The sequence below is a fragment of the Camelus dromedarius genome, chromosome 29 (genome assembly GCF_036321535.1).
Source record: "Camelus dromedarius isolate mCamDro1 chromosome 29, mCamDro1.pat, whole genome shotgun sequence".
Taxonomy (NCBI): domain Eukaryota; kingdom Metazoa; phylum Chordata; class Mammalia; order Artiodactyla; family Camelidae; genus Camelus; species Camelus dromedarius.
Genome location: NC_087464.1, coordinates 6,289,079 through 6,306,601, shown reverse-complemented (window position 1 = coordinate 6,306,601; position 17,523 = coordinate 6,289,079). Strand labels below are relative to the sequence as shown.

Below are 17,523 nucleotides of genomic sequence, written 5' to 3'. Positions count from 1 at the left end.
AGAGACTAAACAGAAAAATTCAGGTTATCTGTAGCAAAAACCTGGTATGGCCTCAACGATGTCATTGAGGAGTATCAGGAAGTCCTAGGTATCCATTCATTCTTTTAGTTACAGGCCTGCACCCCAAGTTTAACCTGGGCACGTGGCTGCCCTGCCATGTGAGACAACATTTCCCAACCTCCCGATGGCATGCCTAGATGTGGCATGAGTCACAATGTCTGGGTCAATGACACAGGAGTAGAACTGATCTGGGTAACCTCCCTAAAGATCAAGCTGCATGTCCTGGTTTCTCCCTGTCTTCCTTCCTGACAGCTGAAAATGGGGATGACAGAGCTGGAGCAATCTTCGAAGCCAATTAGCACATTAGCCCTGGTCCACCCATATCTGGAGCGTTATGTGCAAGAGAAATAAACTTCTATCTCATATAAGTCATCGAATTTTGAATTCTTTTTGTTATAACAGCTTAGACTGTAGCTCCAATTAATACATAGGGAATAATATAAAGGAGAAGTAAATAAGAACTATATTTGCTGCTAGGTAGATTATAAATTCTGGAGACATCTGCTCATCAAAAAAAATACTTTAATTAAGAGAGTAAGAAGGCAAGCTACAATCCTGGAGAAAGTATTTGCAATATTTGCAATACAAAGGACTTGTATCTAGAATATTAAAAAAAAAAAAACTCCTGCAACTGAATAAAAAATAAGTCAAGGGACTTCTTCCATAATAAGTCCTGTGGGGGCCTGGATTTCCATTCATATTTTGCCTGGTGAGAAGCACCCCAAGCATCTGCTCTGCCTACTGCACCTCCTGTATGGAGCTTGTGCCAATTACAAATTTATTGCCTCTCAACTCCAATTTCACCCTGTTTGCCTGCTCTGTGAAATGAGTCTGGTCCCTTTACCTATTTCCCTTTGCCAGCAGCCCGGGAGCTTTGTCAGTAGAGGGTGGTTGAAAGACATCGCAGGAGGAAGGAGTTTTGTTTTGGCTCTGGTGTGCTCCCGGCACTGGCTCCAGCAGCCCCCAGCAGATCCCACCAGCACCTTCCTGGGGAGTTCTGGGGCAGAGTGCTCCAGTGAGACACGTCCCCTCCCAGTGAACAGCTCCCTGCAGCACCCTAGAGGGCAGATATCCAGCAAGCTCCTGAGGGCTGGTTTCATAGTGACTCCTCTGTGCCCCTCCACCAGGGTCTGCACAGCCGTCCTGGGGGCCTCTTCCCTGGGCTCTGTCTCAGCCCCAGGAGTGGGGACTGCCTCCTACAGCTGTGATCCCTGTTCTCTTTAGAGCTCTTCCTACTGGCCCATCCATTCTCCAATCCTGATTGACTTGATAGAAAAGTCCAACCAACTTTATGCACTTATTCTAAGACTAATTAACAAAAACTAAGTTATTCTGAGCAAGTCAAAAAGGCTCCTGAAATTGAAATCAGAATAAAGGGCCTTCTCATTTTCCTCTTCTAATACTGTATGAAGAGTTTGCTTATAGATTAAAAGGTGACTTGAGATTTCAGGAAGATGTACCTCTGCCTTTTTGCTTCCACTGACTTCAAAGCATAGATTAATGTCCCCGTGAGCCAGCTACCACTTTCTACTAGGATAATACTTTTTCATTGTTAGTAAACATAATGGAAAATTTCCCAGCAAAACAATGCCAACTAGGCACTTGGCATCTGTACGGGGTCATGTTCTCTCTCAAGCCAGAGCTCCCCCTGGTGCTGTCTCTTCAGGCTGTGTTTCTCTTGGCTCTGTAATAAAACTTCACGTTACGCCTTGATCTAGGTTCCTGACTTAAATAGCCCCTTCCTAACTGAAATAATGAGCCTGTGAAGTTCACTTCCCAGAAGGGCACAGGCAGAGCCACTGTTTGCTGTTGTGTGTAGAAGAAGCCCCACCTGAGGAAGCCTCTGCCAGGGGCTTACTGTCCAAAGCAACTCCAGCCGCGTCTGGGGGCAGCTCCCACTGCCCGCTCCCGGTGCACACCCTTCTGGAAGTGGGAAGCTTGTACACGGCCCAGGACCACGCTGAACCCCCGTCTGCTTTTCCAGGCTCACTTGTGCCATCCTTCTCCTCACTTTGGGATTCCACACGCAAACCGGGTCTGCTTTCTGACCCTCAGAGCAAAAGGCAGAGTCCTTTCCAGCCTCGGGACATATACATACTCTTCCTTCTGCCTAGAATGCTCTTTTCTCCCGTCTTCACCCCAATCTCTCCTCCTTATCCTTCAAGTCTCAATCTAAGTGTCTCTAAGATCTTCATCCAGATTTTCCATGACCCCTGGCCCCCTATCCCGCCGACAGCTAAATGAAGGACTCTTGTTAGATGCCACCATCACTCTGTTCCTAACTTAAATATATATCAGTATATATTTGTATGTTGATTTGATTAAAGTCTGGCTCCCTCCCCAGACTTCAAGATCCATGAGGGCATGGACTAAATTTGTTGTGCTCACAAGAGCACCCGTAAGTTGGCATACGGCAAGCATACAAACAGTAAGTGCTCAATAAATAACAGGGGAGCCAGTGTAACACAGTGGTCAAGCACATGGACTTTGGAGCCAGACTGCCTGGGTCTGAAGCCTAGTTCTGACACTTAACTAGCTGTGTGCCCTCGGACAACTAACTTAACATCAGTTTCCCCATCTACAAAATGGAGATAATAGTAATTGTAGCACCCTGATGAGATTTTTTTAAATGGCAAACTGAGTAAATATTTGTAAATCACTGTATTACATTCCTGTTAAGTGGTAAACTGGAGTCAAGCTACTAAATACCATGGTGCCCTTCTAAAGAGACGAACTAAATGACCTTTCAGATCCTAAAATTCTATTATTGACACCTATTAAATTAGAAGGTATTATTTAAAAATATTATTCAGTGCTAAATATGCTATAAATGTATCATACATAAATTTACATATAAATGTAAAACCATTACATTCCTATGTTACTAGTGGCAATGAAAGTGATACTGCCCTTCTGGAACCAGATAATGAATTTTAGGAGTCATTAAGACGTTCAAGCCTACCTAGAAAGACATGTAAAACCGGACAAAAAAATTTTAAACTATAGTTAATAAAGGACACTTCAGTATTAGTAATAGTGGCTTTTAAAAATCTGGAATGCTTAAGTGCATTTTGAAATGTTAACTCTATGTAATAATATTCAGTTAATGATAAAAATTATGAAGTTTGTCAACATGAAAAGTGTTTATGACTTGTTTAAAAAAGAAAATTAAAAATTATACTTTGATCATATGATGGTATATAATTCCATATACTATTTTATACACACACACGTATGTGTGTGAAGACAGAAACTAGAAGGAAACATGAAAAAATAACTGACATGCTAAAATGGTAAAATTCTGTGTTTAAGATTTTTTACATTATTGTTTTCCCAATATGCACCCAGCTTCCTAAAAGGTATTATTAAGGTGATTTATTTCACATTCATACATTTTTAAGAGGCTAATTTTTTTAAAGTTTTATTTATTTTTGTTTGTTTGGGGTTTTTTTAGGGGGGCAGGTAGTTAGCTTTATTTATTTCTTTACTTTTAGAGGAGGTACTGGGGATTGGGCCCAGGACCTCTCGCATGTTAAGCATGCGCTCTGTAACACTTGAGCTATGCCCTCCCCCAAGGCTAATTTTTTTAAGTTAATGTTTCACATACAAAAACTAATAGCTGATTTGAAGTACGGCAAGTTTGCTACCTATGTAAAACTGACCACAGCCTTTTTACACACACAAACTGTTAACTGAAAATCTAAAACGTGCTTCCTTCGTAAATAGGAAGACAGGCTCTTGAGATCTACCTATAAACTGACTTTAGATGCTGGAGATAATAAAGATAAGGCAGAAAAAGCCATTTAGGGAGGCAATATTCACCAAAAAGTAATTCTCCTGGGTGCCTTTTCACCTTATTGAGTCTCTGGCTACCTCTGCCCTGGTCAAACTGACAAAACTTGCTAAAGGTCAGCTCAGGACCAAGACAGAGGTAAGTGACTGAGGAATTTTACTCAGATTGGTAATATGGGTAGGAACTTGCAGAAAAACAGGTATGACTGAAATGAGAAGGCTGTAAAGCAAAGTTACACAACAGACCCATCTTAGAAGAATGCAAATCCTGGGATTCAAAGAAAAGGGGTCCAAGATGATTGGGAAGAAATCTATGAGAAAGTTACACAGAATTGATAATTCTGCCTTCAAAAGTAGAATTCCCTCCCGTCTTTCCCCCTGCCCTTTTTTCTTTTAGTTAACTCTCCACGTCTAAAATGTAAATTAATAGCTGAGTAACCAGGCAATGGTGTTGCAACGTAAAGAAATTTTAACCCAATTAGCACGACGTCAGCATTTCCTTTCCAACTGCTGTTAAATATTTTGTTCCTTTCCACCACGTCCTTCCTTGCACGCGCTCCTCCCTTGCCTGGTGAGTCACACATCTTGCTTCACAAATTACCCTGTTATTAGTCTCAGGTACAGTGAGTGATGTAGCAAAAACAAGGGAGTTGGGAACCTCGCTGCCAGTGACTCACAGAGGAGCCCGAGGCAAGGCCCTGATGCTGTCTCAAGTGATCCCGCTGGAGAGACTGGAGGGCTGGCTGGCTGCCTGCGGGGCCCTCCTGTGCCCTGCTGTGGCTGCCGGCACTCTCCCCCCACCGAGTCCCAGGTTAAAGGCACCAGGAAGACCACCATGCCGCAAACCTGAAACTGATGAATTGAAAAACAAAGAACGCGGTGCTTTAGACTCCACCTCAAGTAGCTCATTGCCTTTCAAACAGCTGAAAAACTATGGCTCTGGAGTTAGACAGCCCAGTTTCAAAGGCCGGACCGGTCACTGAGCAGCTAAGTGGTCTTGCGCAACTCAGTCTCCCTGAGTCTTCTCCTGCTCACCTGTTAAATGACGCTAATTTTACCCGCTGCAAAGACCTGTTGTGGATTAAGGGTGAGCAGATACATAAAAATACCTGAACGCAATAAAGTGCGGAATCAATGTTATCTAGGAATATTATCTTATTATCCTGACCTTACTGGGTAAGAGCTAGAATCCAATGGCAGGCTGGTTTAAATAGTAAGATTAAATACTAAATTTAAAAAGACTCCCCAAGGGGGAGTAATGGGACACCTTTCTGCTCCTTCACAGCTGCCCTCCCCCAACGATGTCCACATCTCTCACTGCTGGGAAAAGATAACTAGTTTCATATTTTCGTTTGGTTAAGGGAAGCCCACATAACAGGTACAAACTGCTAAACAGAAAACCCGGAGACAAGTCCTGGAGAGGCTTTATTGCGTAGTGTCACCTAGTTCTGACCTTCCAACAGTCAGACTACCTGAGGGGGATGCCCGGACCTTCCCCCAGAACACACTAGGGTAGAATTTCAGGACAGGACATGTAGGAACCCAAGGCCTACTGGCTTGTCAAGAATAAATGTGTGGGAATCTGAATGTCCATCCTTCCTCCCTTTCCAGCTAGACTTTACAAACGTAAAAAACATCATTTTTACGTTTGTAAAGTTTAGGTCAGGATTAAATAAGGTCGTGTGTCTAAGTCACTTTTTGTAATGCTTGGTATAGTAAGTGCCCAGCAAGCTGCAGGTGTCAGAACTGTGGTCACTGTTTACATCTCCCTATCAATGGTGCTGTGGACTTCCAGGTTGCATGACGGCCAGTCTTCCCTCATTGATTTCCTTCTACCCCCTGCTCAGCACTGAGGTTACCCAGACCAAGTGTTGGTGGGCGAGCAGCTTTTCTGAGGGATGTGTCACTTGACAGGGTGATTCATGTCCTCAGTGACAGCAGGATTTCATACATCCTGGCACCCTTGTGGGCAGTGTCACCAAAGGAATCATTTTATGAAAGAGTGAGACCTACAGGAGGGTGTGGAGCTGCATCTTGATCAAGAAGGAATTTGGAACATCCGTCTCTCACAGATGAAGAGGACGCCAAGTTACTTTTAGGGAAGGACGTGGGGTTATTAGGGCACACTGATGAAGCAAGCCACCAATTTTAATATTTTAAAATACATGCTCATGTAATGTTTCAAGGCAGGGTTTCCTGCTGCCCCCACTGAAGGAAGCACCCCTTGGAAAAGAACCAGATGACAAAGATTCTAGTCATCTTCAGATGAGGGTGGGGTGCGGTGGGTGTGAGAACCTACAAGAGAAGGCAGGGAAGCCGTGAAGGTGCAGAAAAATAGTCTCAATTACACGCTCCCAACGGCTTCCTTCTCCAACTCTGAAATCATAAAAAAGTGAGAACAATTAAAAGGGAAGGCTTCTTCTGGCAAGAAGTGGCATGAGACTGGGAAACTGGGCACCTGCTGGGACAGTCACTGTCTCCTCCCTTGAGCAAACAGGGATGGGTCATTTCCCTTCCTCAGCCAAAGCAGCTGCTTCTTCTGCCCATGGCCACCGGCCTGGGCTGTTTATTCACCAAGAGAAAATAACTCACACGGTCTCAAAACTAAAAAGAACTAGTCATTTCCATCCAGCTCCAACGAAAACAAGAAGCCCCTTAAAGACAAAAAAAATATAACACCCAGATTTTAAACAGATAGGAGAGAGAGAGAGACACGGAAAGACATACAGGAAATCTAAGAAGCCTGGAACATAGAGAAATTATTTGATTTCTTAATTATTCTTTTTTTGTGGGGGATTAATGACTAAATCCATGGCTTTAAATTTAGAGATCTTTTGCCTGCAGAAGTAACTGGAAGAAAAAAACCTCCTGGGTATATTTTATGAAAATGCAACATTTAAAAATAAAAATTTCCCTGGGTTTCCAGAATTTTCAAATATACATTCTTTCCAAAGGGGGCATCCTTAAATCCCTGTTCAATAGACATTTCTATGATTTTCATTTGTCTCTCTGATTTCTGCCTATTATTGCTATGAATCAGAGAAAACACCATGCTGACACATCCCAAGTGTCGCAGGTCAATGCCACGTCAGGCACAGTGCCAACTCCTTTTTCCCGTGGCGGAGGAGGGAGGTCTAACACGTGCCAGTGTGGCTTGCTGGCTACTCCTCTATTGATCTTGGGGTCTGTTAGCTTCTAAGCCTTCTTCTTCTTCTTCTTTTTGTTTTGGATATTTTATTGGATATTTCCTCAAATTTTTTTTCTGTCAAAACAAACAGTTGGCAGAAGGGCCACTGTGAATGACTGCTCTGATGCTGTGAAGCATTTCCCCTTGTGAACCCAGAGGAGAGTGGCGGAGCTGGAGGCTGGCTGACCCGCAGGGCAGGCTGCCGGCTACACGGGCTGTAGGAGGGAATTCAGAGTTCCCTGAGTCATTCATGTTAGTGAAATTTAACTATAAACGCCTTATGATTGAGCTAAAAGAAAGGGATGCTCTGAAAGTGAACAAAAGAGTCATATGATTATTCAACTCCAAATATCCCAGGTGTAAGTATTGTCTGAAATATATATGAGACACAACTCTCAGCCTTCGTGAATTCTCTTAAAATAGGCCAAGGGATAGATAACGTGAGCCTCAGGGAAGTCCTTTTGTTCAGCAAGAGCGAGAGCCCGGATTGCTTCTCTTCTCTGCCAAGTGAAACTGCTTCTCAGTAAATTTTTCTTCCTGTTAGTTTACCAGGTTGGGAATGTTTCTCATCTGCCGCCTTATACATTCTAAGCAATTTCATCTTTGCCAGGCTGCTAGGTGGATGTTCATGGAATGTGGCGGCAGGAGTCACATTTATGTACATGCAATTCTGAAATTGCCCAGCCTTTGTCACTCTGTCATTAGTCAGTGATACCATTAACTATCAATTATGTACCAAGGGCACTGAACTTGATGCCCCCAAGCAACCCCACCCTTAGACTCTGGCCTTATTTTAAAAGACCCCACTCTGGCCCTCCTCTGGCCACACCTCTCTCCCATGGGCTGAGCAGTCTGTAGGCCCATGGGGACGTGCCCGCCCACACCCCACGCCCACTTCCTAGGCTTGCTAGCAACCTAGGACCCAGGACCCTAGGATTCCCCGCCCAAACAGCTCTGAGACCATTTTCAAGAGCTTCATGGGCCGTTCTCCATGTCTGTCCTCCTAAAAGTGACAGCGCAAGGTACCCTTAGGCCTCAGGAATGACCAAAAGGAGACTGCTGGGGAGGAGGCACGTTTGCTGGGCGTCTGCACATGTGTGTACCAGGCTCCTAGCTGAGCAGGACAGGACTGGCACTGGGAGGAGGGCTAGGTCCCGTCTGAGAGCCAGATACTGCCAAATGTACTCTTGCCCTGGGCCCCTCCACCGCTACGGGTGGGCCTGTCCACAGGGCCTCAGAGTAGATCTGCAGAGTGGATCCAGAAGTCCTGGGAGTTCTGAAAGCGCAGGCTTTGTTCAGGCTGTGCAACCACCAGAAGGGCTGGTGGCATCCTCACATAACTCCTGTCTGCCCAACCAAACTGCTCCTTCCCAGAGAAAGTGACTTCCTGGTTAGCAAGGTTATTCACTTTGGCTTACGGATGCTTCCCAGTCCTCCTCACCAGCATGCTGCCTCTTCACTATCTACTCTCGCCTGACTAGAAAGTAGGCAGGGGAAATACATTTGTGATCGACTGGGTTTTGCATTTAGCAAACCTTTGGGTTTATAAGAAGGTACAGAAAATTATAGGTTTTCGTCATGAACTCCTTCTGAGTTCTCTACTGACCCACTAAGAAATGGTTACACTGAGAGGGTTGAGAGGTGGGGCAAAGCAAGGACCACTGGTGCAGAAGCATAAGAGATGTGATCCAGATGACCAGCAGCACTGACATCTGGTTTTGCAGCTGAAAATTGGGAACCATAACACCACTTTTTCACAGACAATTACAGAAATTACTGAGATGACTAAAATTAAAACTAACAATTATAAAGATTACAAAGATTCTTCTACAAGCATTCTCTCATTGAATCCTAACAATGGTAATTATCACTACTGCCAATTTACTGGTGAAAAAGGATGTTGAGAAGGATTAAAAAGACTTGCTAAAGATGACAAAGAGCCCCACTCAAATTCAGACACTGAGGGTAAAAGAGCTTCGCCTCTTTACATACTGGATTTTGCCTTTCATCAAGTCAACATCTGTGAACATGCCTTGTGAATAACTCTTCATACACATGATCATATTTGATTGCCACTTTTGATAATTTCGAAGGAACTGATTTTGAAAATTCCTCTCTTACAGGTGAGAAATTGGAAGCTGTAAACCAGCAGGACAGAGCCAACTCTTCCTCCTGATCAGAGCGGCAGGTGCTGGGGGGATGGGAATGAGAGACAGGGGGGTGAGATCAGAGCACAGATGGCAAATACCAGCTAAGCTATGGAGCTCCTCACCTTGGGGCTGCCCAGTGAAACTGCCACTCAGCCTTCCCCCTTTCAAAAAGAAAGAACATGGTTCTATAGTATTTCATAGAGAATAACACGTTATTTTCCTTCCCCAAATACCACTCCTCCCCAGAACATGAAAAATAATACCATATAATAAACTTTTGAGTCACAGGTGTAATTTCCCAACATCACAATTAAGAAAACACAACGGAAGTAAGATAAAATAAAATGTAAATAATGATAATTACCTTGAATGTATATAATAGTTTACTACCAAAGAATTCAAGTGCTACGTGTATATGTGTATGTGTGTGTGTGTGTGGGGGGGGGGGTACATAAATATATGTAAAAGCACTGTGTTTATTTTCACAACAATTCTGCAGAAGAAGAAAGGGGGAAATTAATCAAAAGAATACACAATTAACCGATAAGTTTCCTTCTAACTCTAAAGCTTCAAGTCAGAGTTACAAACCCGTGGTAGAACTTGGTGACGGTCAGATTGGGCCTACTATTCCATTTTATTTAACCTGCACAGTGCTTTCAAACAACTTGAACCAACATTAAAATTCACATAAAAATCCAGATTTGCAGCTTCACTGGAAAAATCCGCTCTGGTAATGATCACAGGAGCTACAGGCCTCAAGTGGGGCATTAAGTTTACCAGCCTGGCCCACTGTTAATTTCAGTTATCTGATTGACTTTCTAAGGCATTTAACTCTGTGCCTCCTTATGTCTCTAAGATTTATCAATGTGAATCATGTTTTCAAATTCAGTGTAACTTGAGTCAAGATAATAAGGGCCTAGCACAGCCCAGTTTAACAATTATGGTTATATCACAGCACGTGGTTTTTCAAAGGGCCAGTTGTGACCCATTTTGCACTGGTTCTCAACCCTGTCTCTACATGGGGATTACCTAGGAGAGAATTTTAAGCCATGCTCTCCCCTGTCTGGACCAATTAGATCAGAATCTCTGAATGTGCTCACCTGGCATCAGTACTGTTGTTAGTGCTGCTTAAGAAACATAGGAGACTAACAGCAAAGTAACAGATCATAAGAGTGAACATACCTATGTCATAACCAGCAGCCAGACCAAGAAACAGAAAATCACCAGTACCAAAGAGCCACCCTTCGCGGCCCCTCCTGGCCGCTACCCAACCTTCCCCAACTACCTCATCCTAACTTTTAACATCACAGTTTAATGGTGCTGTTCTTTAACTTTATACAAATGGAATCATGCTGAGCGCATTCCTTTGCATCTGAATTCTTTCCCTCAGCGTTTATGACTGAGTTGTACCCAAGTGGATGCATGTAACAGTAGTTGACTCATTTTCACTGGTGTTTAGTATTCCATATCACAGTCTATTTTTCAGTTCTACTGTTTCAATCTATTGTCCAATTCTACTTCAATTTCAAGTTTGGGGCAATAACAAATAATGCTGCTATCTATGAACACTCTTGAACCTGCCTTTTGGTAAATATATGCATGCATTTCTATGAGGCATGTACCTATGAGTGGAGACACCAGGCCGTGAGGTATACGTATACTTAGGCTTAACAGGCATTATTGAATAGCCTTCCACAGCTGTTGTACCCATTCACACTCCTACATCAGTACATGAGAGTTCCAGCTGCTGTCCATCCTCACCAACACTTCCATTGTCTTTTAAATGTTAGTCTGTCTGGCGAGTGTATAGTGGTACTCCATTGTGGTTTTAATTTGCAGTCCTCTGATAACTAATACTGTTGAACATGTTTCATGTTTCCTGGCCATTTGGATATGCTCTTTGGTAAAGTGGCTGTTCAAATCTCTTGCCTGTTTTCCTACCACGTTGGTCCATCTTTTTAAACGGACTTGTTTATTGGCTCTGGATACGACTCCTCATTGGTTGCATGCATGGCAAATGTCTTCTCCCCTCTGCAGCTTGTTTTTTACTCTTTTAATGGTATGCTCTGATGGAAAGAAGTTCTTAGTTTTAATATGGCCCCATTTATAGATATTTTTATTATAGTAGTAATTTTACTGCCTTATCTCAAGGGCACTGATATATTTTATTTTGTCATCTAGAGGTATGTTGTTCAATAGAAAAACAGTGGGATGTTTTTAATAAAATATACTATTAAAATTAATTTTACTGTTGCTTTTTACTTTTTAAAATGCGGCTATTAGAAAATTTTAAATTACATATTTGGCTCCTACTATTTTTCTATGGGACAACATCATTCCAGATGACAAAATAGAATATATTTTATTTAACCCAATATACCCAAAATATTATCATTTCAACACATGATGAATATAAAAGTTATTAATGACATATTTTGAATTCTTTCTCTACAGGGAGTGTTTGAAATTTGGTGTGTATTTTACACTTAGGGCATATCGCTATTGGACCAGCCAGAGTTCAAGGACTCAGTAACCACGTGCGGTTTGCGGCTACTGTATTGAACAGTACACATCTAGAAGTTATATTGTGTTACCTGTCACATCCATATTAACATTCAGATCTGTATACATTTTGAGGTTAGAAACAAAATTCACTTTTTTCCACATGGATATTCAAATGGCCATCCTTTTCTTATACTATCAACATTGTCACAAATCAAGGGTCCAATCTGTTTCAGAGTAAGTGTATTGTGTCTAGTATATAAAGTGGAGGTTTATTTCTGGAATCTCTAGTCCATTTCACCGGTCTCTTCTGCCTTTGGCTTTAGCATTTTTTAAAACTTTCCTAGTTGGTTCTCACTTTCAGCCAGTATTGAGAGCCACTACCAGCTACAAAATTAACTAGTAGGTCATGACCAGAAATTTTATAAAAGTGCAATGGAGTAGAAGGGAAAACATCAATACATATCAAGTATTGTCTTGTGAAACTTTTATTTCAGTTAATGTGTGCGAGTGTTCTATGATGAGATCTAAAAAATATTTACCATCAGTGATTGTCAGAAAAAGTTGGAAGACCACTGCAGTAGTGTCATCTGTCAAACAATCACAGGAAAATCCAACTTGAGTATTATTTTACAGTCATCATCTAGTAATGCTCTGAAGCTTTTCTCTCCCACAATTGGTTATAGACAAGAATTCCACAGAAAGCAGATCTCCCTTGGAAACAGGTCAGAAAGAGCCACTTAACAGCTAACAGAACAGGAGATGCTCATTACGAGGCCCTGGAACGCTGACCTGAGGTCAGAGTGATAGGGAGCCTCTGGTGGGAACGTCACAAAGGAAAATTGCTCATCTGTGCAATGTGACGTTTCTCCAGCATCAGCATGTTTTACGTTTTTAAAAGTTTTAATCAGATGTCGAGCAAGAAAACAAAATTTGAGGGGAAGAAATTGAAGCCAATTTAGTTATTAAATGATGTCAAGTAATCTTCATTATAGTGGAAAATGCTCTCAGAATTTTTGCTTGAATCGTGAAATGATTATTAATCAGCCTGTGTCAGGAGCAATCTAACCAGCAAGTATTTATTGACTATCAGCTAAAATATGTCTGGCAAATGAATCAAAATAAAAGAAACAGGCTTTGGTCTTGCACACAAGTACTCTCTGAAGAGCAAATGGATTACGGCGTGTGATTTTTCCTCACTAATTACTTCATTTTAGAACATGGAAATATAAATAAAAATGATTTCAAATCCCTTAAAGTAATATTTTATCTTTTCAAATAACCTAATTATATGTATTAGCAGTGAATTTTACAGTTTTCCCATTAATGAGAATTGTATTTGGTGATTATTCCACAATACGTCCAAACAGCAGATCGTTATATAACAACACCTGAAACTAATATATGTCAATTATACCTCAGTTTTTTAAAAATCTAAAAAACGGCTTCCATTTCTCCTTTCTCCACACCCAGCGGTCACACGTCACTTGCTTCAGAAGGCAGAGCTGCCAGACGGAAGAAGGCAGCTCAGTCTACGACAGGAGAACAAGCTTTGTTGCGTGCACACACAAGAAGTATGTATCTTCTGATTTTAGTTTTATATTGTGCACGTGCACGAGTGTGTGTGTGTGCGTATCTGTGTCTATGTGGTGTGTCTGTGTGTCTGTGTGGTGTGTGCACAGTGTGTGTGTGTGAATGTATCTGTGTGGTGTGTGTGTCTAGTGTGTGTGTATGTGTGAATGTGTGTGTGTGTCTGTGGTGCGTGTGTGTGTCAGTGTGGTATGTATGTGTGTCTGTGTGGTGTGTGCACAGTGTGTGTGTGTGCATGTGTCTGTGTGGTGTGTGTGTGTCTGTGGTATGTGTGTCTGTGGTGTGTGTGTGTCTGTGCAGTGTGTGTGTGTGTGTGTGTGTATCTATGTGGTATGTGTGTATATGTGTGTGTCTGCATGTGTAATGTCTGTGGTATGTGTGTGTGTGTCTATGTGATATGTGTGTACCAATCCTGAGCAGAGAGATTTGGAGATTTTGGTTAAACATGTTAGTTTCCTGGTATTTCCTGAAGATAAAATTCAGGAAACAATAAAAAGGAAACTTTCTGTTGAATTGGAAAGTCTATAAACCAAATGCCAGCTGTGTGTCAGGCCTCCGCTCTGCTCAGTTTGCCCTCTTTAGAACGCTGCGCAAATGCCCCCCCACAGGCTTTCCAGTAACCAGTGGGCAAAAAAAGAGGAAATGGTTATTAAAATGAACCAAAACCCTTTAACTTTATATTTGAGCAGCATGAAGACACTCACTGCCTGAGAAATTTTACATCCTCCTACTTGGGAAAGGTGAAACGTGTCTCAAGGTCAAACGCCTGCTCACTGCGGCTGTCTTTCATTTGTTAACGGGTTTCCTCAGACTTTAAGGTCTGACGATGAAGAAATTTGGAAATAATTTAAATACAGTGATTGCTGACATCTATTTACAAGCAAACATCTGTCCACCATCAACAGAAACCCCTGGGGAGAATTTTAGGCTGTTTCAGTGTCGTATAAGGTCAAAGGGTCTTAATCTCTCCATTCACTGGCCACTTGAGGTTTTTATGCCTCAGCCTTAATTTATTTTAATTAAGCTTTTAACCCAGTTTATATTTGCATCATTTAAAATCCTCCCTGCATGACACAATCTTAAGGCAATATATATAGTATGATCCATAAAATGATGAGGTTGACTGTTGCATAAGGCTTAGGAAAGGAAGTCCTGCTAACTTTACAATGTCTTCTTTCATAGCACCAATTGTCTAGTCTGTCTGGGTTGACACAAAGATTTCTTAAATCATTCTGGGTCTATCACTAGATAAAAAACAGACTCAGGGTGTGTAAGACGAGTAAGATCGGAGTATTGGGTGTGCAGATGTTTCCAGGAACAGGAAGAAGACAACTGCATTTGATTCCAGAGGGAGCTTCCCTGTGCTCCCCTCTGATCTCTCTGCTATGATCTGCAGCTCATCAGGATTCAAAGTTAAGGTCAGATGCCAAAATACCACTCTTGATGCCAAGTGGCCTATCTGATACAACTGCCTCCAGGCTTTTAGCCAGTAAATAAGCCAGTCACTCTTGTCCTGAATCTGTCTTTATAAAAGCATATTGTCTCCAGTTCAATCTTCGTATTGCATCCCTAAATTCACATTGGGGAAGCCCTGGAAAGCCCAAGGCTCTTGAGTAGAAGGCCTGCGTTCCAACGCAAATGAATGGTTGCCACACTACACTCTGTGTTCCGTGAGTTCTTGGAGCCAGACCCTCCTCCCACACACATCCTGCCAGCAATGCTTCTGCTATGGCTTTGGGAGCCCAGGAAAACTCAGATGAATCTGTGTGTGTGTGTCCATGAATGCGTGCATAAAAACACACCTGTCTTGACCTCTAACTCTGCAATAATTAACACAACAAACTGCTTTTGTAAGAGAGATATCTGATGTTCTTGCTTTTTGCCTCATTTTACAGAACTTTAGGGAAATCTTAGCATAGGACTTCCACTCCCCTGCTTCAGAGGCTATGTCAAAACTGAAACATATCCACCATAAAGGATCTCAAGAATCACAACGTGGTTTTCAAAGAAAGTTGTGTATTGCGTGGAATACACTAGCTTGCCTCTGTTATTCGCTGCTGATACCCCGTGCCCAGAACAGAATCGAGCATGCCAAAGCATCAGCAAAGAGTCGGAGAAATGGCTACTCTTTACTGAAAGCCCACCCGTTTTCAGTCATGTGGAAGGCACTTTGCATACCTTGTCCCTCTGTTCCTTGAAACAATGCCGTGTGATGGACATTATGATAATTAGCTTATAAATCAGGAAACTGAGGTTTGAAGACTTTCACTGACTTGCCTAGGCCACACAATTAGTAAGCAGGAAGCAGGGATTCAAGTCTAGGTCTGTCTGCCTTCCTAGCCCATGTTCAGTCCACCACACCCTGCCTTCACCCCAACAGCCGAAGAAAATTAGAGATTGACTCTTGGTCTTTAGCTATAAGATACCAAAGTAACATACCTGTATATTGCCATGGATTCAGAAACTCCTCCACGTGACAGGGACTAAGTAAAAGGCTGACAGAATAGGACAGGAATAGAGAAGGCTCCAATCCATATCCATACATACATATATATATGTATATATAAAAATGTGTATATATATATTTACATATATATTAATATATATATATGTATATATCTGTGTGCAAAAAGGCAAGAGTTCTGGCTTTCCCACTTTCCTGCCCTGCTGCTATAAATCTCACTAAGTCTCCATTTCCTTATCTGAAAACTGCATAATATGAGTCTTGTCTCATTGAATTAAATGAGCAATGCACATAAACTCAGCAAGGACTCAATAAATGTAGATTATTACTAACCCAGAATTATCAGCAATTTTATGTCAATTAATTTGATTGTTTTTAGAAAAGACAGAACTATTTTTAATTGGAAGGCTCTGCAATTATTTCCTGTATGAACAAGTGTCTATTTTCCCCTTAAAGAAACAGTCCCTTTGTCCAGCAATTCTACTGATGAAATTTTAAGTGGAAACCCCTTAAAAAAGCTTGTAGTGGAGAGGAACGAAAGGTGCTATTTAGAGTCTGAACCCTCACTTGGGGTAAAGAAGGACCCTGAACATTACAGATTAATGAATAAATTAATAATCATCTGGTGAGTCCCAGAGGTTTCTTCCCCTTGCTCTGTGTAAGGCTTTTCAGGAAATAAAATAAAATTACTTCAAAGAACCTCTTCCCTAAGCATGGGTTAGCAAAAAATTGTTTAGTTTTGTTTCATTTTTCTGCACCAAGCTGGCAGTCTTAGAACTAATCAGCTAATGTCTTCTGGACATGACGTTGAGACAATCTCCCTCAAGACAGAAGAAGCTTAGAAAAGCCTGCCCCCTGAGAGGCGAGCAGTTCCTGCCTTGTTCCAAATGTGAGCCCTTCTGAAATGGTCTGAAATGGCCTTCGTCCTGCTGCCTGGAGACCCGAGGTCGACATTCTCACTCAGCTGGAGCCGAGGCTTTCCTAGTGAACCTGGCTCTGCCGACTGGGCGCTCAGCCTCGTGCAATCTCCCTCTCTGAACAATGCTTCCCGTCCACCAATAAATCAGTTTAAACTTGTCAAAGAGTGAGTGACACGGGTCAGAAGTCGAAGTTTGGATCCAACTTTTACTCTCCACTACTAAAGACTTCTGAGGTAAAACTCAGCAAGCAGAGGGCTTCAGATCTCTCTCTTCTGATTCTCTCCCAAAACATCAGGCTGAAAACAAACATTTTGATCACCTCTCTCCCTGTCTCTCTCCCTCTCCCTCTCCCTCTCTCTCTCTCTCTCTCTCTCTCTCTCTCTCTCTCACACACACACACACACACACACACACACACAGAGTCAAAGCCAACTTGGTTTCGAAGGCTCTCAAATAACAACAACATCAACAAAATGGTGCCCACCTCTCTGAGACTTCAGTCCACAGAAGATGCCCCCGGGCTTGTGAAGAGCAGCCAGAGCCAGCCTTGCAGCCTTGCAGCCAGCGTCCTTCTCATCAGAGAACGACACACCTCATCTCCGTGCGAGCGCCCGAAATTCTTTCAGAGACCCGCCCTCCAAAGTTGCAAGTCAAGATTTTTGACTTTGGGCAATTCCGTGACGTGAGGTGCAACTACTGGATGGCACCTGCAGGTTCTTCCTGACGGGATGTTTCCTGTTTCACCGCTTGGCAGGGAGAAAACTGGAACTCAGTCATATGCAGAGTCACAGACGCACTAACTGCTTCATTGTCGCTGCATTTCAGTGCACACACTCATTAGTCAACTACCGAACAGGA

General features: G+C 42.4%; 1 protein-coding gene across 1 annotated transcript in view; it reads right to left on the bottom strand.

Annotated features, from left to right (window-relative positions):
- CERS3 (ceramide synthase 3) overlaps nt 1-17,229 on the bottom strand; it is a 91,094-nt gene extending 73,865 nt beyond the window's left edge. The window contains exon 1 of the mRNA XM_010985332.3: nt 17,150-17,229. The gene's annotated coding sequence lies outside the window, so the exon portion shown is untranslated. The remainder of the gene's footprint in view (nt 1-17,149) is intronic.
- Between the last annotated feature and the right edge of the window lie 294 nt (nt 17,230-17,523).